This window comes from Homarus americanus, unplaced genomic scaffold (genome assembly GCF_018991925.1).
Source record: "Homarus americanus isolate GMGI-L3 unplaced genomic scaffold, GMGI_Hamer_2.0 scaffold18364, whole genome shotgun sequence".
In the NCBI taxonomy this organism is placed as follows: Eukaryota; Metazoa; Arthropoda; class Malacostraca; order Decapoda; family Nephropidae; genus Homarus; species Homarus americanus.
This window is the reverse complement of record NW_024757663.1, coordinates 23,660-28,838: the sequence shown is the minus strand read 5'-3', so window position 1 is coordinate 28,838 and position 5,179 is coordinate 23,660. Positions and strand designations below refer to the sequence as shown.

The window sequence follows — 5,179 nt, the reverse complement described above, 5'->3', positions numbered from 1 at the left end:
AGTGTAGTAGATAATGACGAAAGTACGATGTTATTTACTTGGGCTTTGTAAACATTTGACACCGCATCAGGAAGCTGAGAAAATTAGAGTTCTGGTATACGAGGAAAGTTTAGTTTTTAAATTGGATAAAATCATGGCTCACCGATAGAACGCAGAGGTCAGTGTAGATGGTGTTAAATCTGGAATTAGGGCAAATTAGCAGCCAGTGGGGTTTCCCAGGGTCAATCTTTAGGCCCTCTTCATAATCTACATAAGCAGTCTGAATACTGGGACTCAAGCATTGGCATAAACAAGTTTGCCGATGACACCACATAATAGGACTGACAAATTAATTCAGGGCAGAATGCAAATGCATTACAGGAGATCTAAATATACTGCAGGGGTGGTCTGAAAATAGCAAATGAAATTCAACACCAGCAAGTGGTATGCCCAATATTGGAAGAACAAATGCTTATAATGTATACGGTGTAACAGCATCAACACAGAAGTCGACGCTGAAAGAGACTAGAAGGCCTTATGGCCGGACCTGCAGCACGAAAACAGTGCGTTAATGTTCAAATAAGGCAAACAGGTATTGGGTGCAGAGGTCTTATTGCAACTATATCTTGCGCTAGTCAGACCGCGCTTCGATTGTGCGGTTCAGTTCTGGTGCCCCTATTATAGAATGGATATAAATTCACTAAAGTCGGTGCAGCGAAGAATGACAAAAATGATTCCGGGACTTGGAAACCTTCCATATCAGGATAGGTTAAAGAAGAGTGCGGGGAGATATGATAGAAGTATTTAAGTGGGTGAAAGGAATCAATAAAGGGGATATAGATAAAGTTCTTATAATATCCGAGCAGGATAGGACTCGGAGCAACGGATTCAAGTTGGATGAGTTTAGGTTTAGGAGGGAGATAGGAATAAACTGGTTCACAAATAGGGTGGTGGAACAAGCTTAGCAACTTTGTAGTAAGTGCGGGAACTCTGGAAAGTTTCAAAAGGAGGCTAGATAGATTCATGGATGATAGAGAGTGGTAGTAACTCTCGACTGGAGCTGCCATGCACAGGCCAACCGGCCTATTGCAGACTCCTTATGTTCTTAGGTGCAGCCCTGGATGCAGCACATTCGAGCTGTGGTGGTGACACTGTTACTGTTGGCTGTGAAGAATGGAGCTGTGGTGGTGACACTGTATCTGTTGGCTGTGAAGAATGGAGCTGTGGTGGTGACACTGTATCTGTTGGCTGTGAAGAATGGAGCTGTGGTGGTGACACTGTTGGCGCCCTTAGCATCTTTAGCGCCCTTAGCATTTGCTAACCTCGCGTAATGGAAGCGGCGGCCCTGGTTCCTGCCTCACCAGTCATTGTTCCTGCCGTGTCACATTCTAATTGTATGATAACCGATTACCATTTCATAATGACCAAAATTCAGATAACCTATAGTGAATGATATTCTATTTTATTGTTATATGTGAATTATTTGTGTATGGGAAATTATATTTTGTATTAATGATTTAGTGTGTGCACCATATCGTGAAACCAATAACCGAAAGTATGTTATTTAAAGAATGTGTAACTACTACAGTATACATGTTTTCTGAATGTTACCGCATAACATGAATCTTGGAGAAGGGGTGTCATGGTCATAATGACATGGCTAGTCTGTCAAAACCTAATAATTCATATTACTCTCCACACCCACAAAACCTGTAAACCTTTTTGAGTTACCAGTTGAAACATTCGTCTCTAACCACTTCAGGAGATAGTCTTCCGTTATCTATGTCGCATTACCATAGAAACTCAAGTACTGTATACCAAAATTCCGCACAGGATGTTCATTCAAGATCCGTTGTGACTGATGTTGAAAGCTTCAATTGTATTTACTGTTAGTGTAATTGTCAATATAAGTCAGGGTAGAGTCGGCAGCGAGATGGAGGTATCATTGACGTCGGCCCTAGAGATGTTGACCGAGGCTGAAGTCACCCTCTTTTTACATATGAAAATCAGAGAATCTGATGTTCATGGTGTAATTGTTGTAAGGATGTTAATTATGTAATTAATTAACCTGAAGGGAACTGTCAGACCAGGTATCTTTCAGAATCTACTGGATGTAATCGACAGCTCAGGCAGAGCTGTTGGGTGAGTGGAACTCGAAGCTGATCGAGGGAGGAGTAGTGCGGGGCACTGACGCTCTCAGGCATCAGTCCAGCGTCTGAAACTCCTCCACGCACAGGTAATGTCCAGCTCCGTGTTATAGTTTGAATATGCAAGTGATACAGTAACGTAACTGATGTGTATAAAGTGAAGTAATCTCACGCCCTTAGCGTCCTTTTGAAACGTTGACGTTCATGTCGACAAACTCGGTCCAGTGTCTGAAACTCCTCCACCCACAGGTTCCTCTTGGCCAAGAGCCTTGTAGATTGGGACGACCTCCACACTAATTTGGGAGATGGACGAAGGCCAGTGAACTCGGGTAAATTCGTGAACACGAGCGTCAGGAACTAACCACCACCTCTGGGATCCATTCAACTGGTTAGCCGTTCAATGTCCAGTTTGTTGATATCACAGGCAGAGCAAACACTGCCAGCCCCCTTCATTGTTATGGATGAGTCCACTACTCAGTAGGGGTATATGGTGGCTGTGTTATTCCTCTGAATACACCTGTATGTCTGAGTGTTTGTGTGTGGGCAAAGGTACCATAGTGGTGAAGAGAAGCTACTAATTCTGGTGATGTTAAAGTATTAGTGTTGGTGCTGTAACTGGCATCATTGCCACTTGTAATAGTGCTCAAAGGTGCTATGTAAGAGTATTGTGTGTGTTCTTGTACATGTAAGTGGAAAATGTACCTAAGTTTAACAGTACCAAATAAGTAAAGCCAGGGAGTTGACCCCCATCATTCTCTCCCATTGCTTGATATCGGAATTACAGTGTACCCATGTCATAACCCCCGAGCCACGATACCAAAGATAAGAGGTTATGGAGTAATGTTATGAAATGAAATAACTAGACAAAACTAATGGAGAAAATAAATGAAGTAAGAAATTAAGAGGAAACCAGGTTGAGTTTAAAAGTTATCTTATAAATGGTTTCAGCGATTCGATTGTAATTTAAAATGGTACCCAGTTGGGAGGAAGGAATGAGCTAATGTAGGTGTTTTTAACTGTGATTTGTAATAACCATTTCTCTGTGCTGGTATCTAATAAACATTTAACGGTAACGGAGTATTTCAGATTGCTAATAATTTTGTTCCATATTTTTCCAAGGTACAGTACATTGTGCAGTATATGTAATTCTGTACTAATTAATTAGGGACATAATTATTTCAGTAGGTTATGTGTGTGTGTTTATATGCTGCTTTTATTGATATATACATTATATATTCTGTTACTTCTTACCAAAGTTAGAATGTGTTTAGGCCTGTGTAATCACGAATGTGTACATAACAATAAACGCCTGGAGTAAGACTTGGCATGTGGCTTCTCATTCTCCCATTAAATCATGTAAGATAATACACTGGCGACGAGGATGGGATTCACAAAGTGTTGAAGTCCTTGAAGAGAGGATAGTGACCACTGAAGGGAAGGCCTGCGTCAGTGGATACATTGGACGAGTGGGGGAGTATGATGCAAACAAGGAGAACTTCACATCATATTGTGAGAGAATGGACGATGGTGGTGACGCTCAGAAGAAGGCCCTTGAAATGAAAAGGAAAGCAATCTTTTTGACAGAGGTAGGAGCTAATGCTTATTCTACTCTGCTCCAGACAAACCAAACGACTCCACTTGAGATTGCTGAAAGTTACAAATTTGGCACAAGAGATAGAGGGAAAGATAAATTGGTGATTATATAGTAGCTTTGAAGAAGTTATCCATTCAATGTAACTTTGGACAGTTCTTGAACAGAGCTCTTAAGAGACAAGTTTTTGATAGGTCTGAATTATAAAAAAATGCAAAATAAGTGAATGAGCACCACGAAATTAACTTTTGAAAAAGCATGTCAGTTGGCTACAAGCATGAAATTAGCAGAGAAAAACACCAGAGAACTTGTTCCCAGTGCCGGTTGTGAAACAGTTGGCAGTAGTGGATCGGTGTGTAAAGTAACTGTGGCTAAAAAGGAAGAATTATGCCACAGAACAAGGAACACATGCTAATTTAAAATGTAAAAGATGCCTAGGCAAACATGAAAGCTTTCAGTGTAAGTTCAAAAATTCAAGATGTTAAAATTGTCAGCGTATTGGACATATTGCTCCTGCCTGTGAGAAAGAAATTACAGCCCCTGCCAGAAGTGATAAAGGTAGATTATATGTCGTCGAAGGTGATGAGAAGGAAATGAAAAACGGTATTCATGAGTGTTAGAAGTTTTGAACCTGATAATGATGTGTCCATGTGTGTACTATTTACACCAGTCATGAAGAGAAAGTTAAACATAGGTATAATGTGAACTAACGCATTGATGGCACAATTGTAACCATGGAAGTGGACACTGCAGCTGATTTCTCTATAATGAGTAGAGAAGCTATTTGTGCATGTGCCTTTAGAAGACTCGGGTATCAAGTTGAGAACCTATACTGGAGAGATTTTGAGCACAGAAGGTAAATTAGAGTGTGAGGTAAAGTACAAAAATCTGAATTTAAAGTTGTCATTAATTATAGCTAGTTATGTGAATAGACCAACTATGTTAGATAAGAACCGGTTGTGTGAACTTGTGATGGACTGGAAGGAGATATTTAGTGTTAGAATGTGTAACAGTGTTGCAGGTCTTGAAAAATTGCAGATGAAGCATTCAAGATCCGTTGTGACTGATGTTGAAAGCTACAATTGTATTTACTGTTAGCTTAATTGTCAATATAAGTCAGGGTAGAGTCGGCAGTGAGTATCATTGACGTCGGCCCTAGAGATGCCAGTGATTGTTCACCGAGGCTGAAGTCACCTCTTTATCATAGTGAAATTGTTGTAAGGATGTTAATTACGAAAGTAATTAATTAACCTGAAGGGAACCGTCAGACCAGGTGCCGGATACTCAAAACAACTCATAAGTTACGTATATTAGCGAGATACAGTACCATATATTGCAGACTCCTTAGTCCCAGTGTTAATATCAGACAAAGATACAGAGCGGTAAAGGTGATGAGTTGGAACATCCCATCCCTTAGAAAACGATACCCTGACTTACACCACAAAGTTGTGACTGAGGACAG

The 5,179-nt window shown here is 40.5% G+C and overlaps 1 long non-coding RNA gene across 1 annotated transcript; it reads left to right on the top strand.

Annotated features, from left to right (window-relative positions):
• The first annotated feature begins 1,021 nt into the window (after window positions 1–1,021).
• On the top strand, window positions 1,022–3,451 carry LOC121857609. The gene is made up of 2 exons (XR_006087244.1): window positions 1,022–2,215; window positions 2,376–3,451. It is a non-coding gene; the product is annotated as an uncharacterized LOC121857609 (long non-coding RNA).
• Window positions 3,452–5,179: the final 1,728 nt, after the last annotated feature.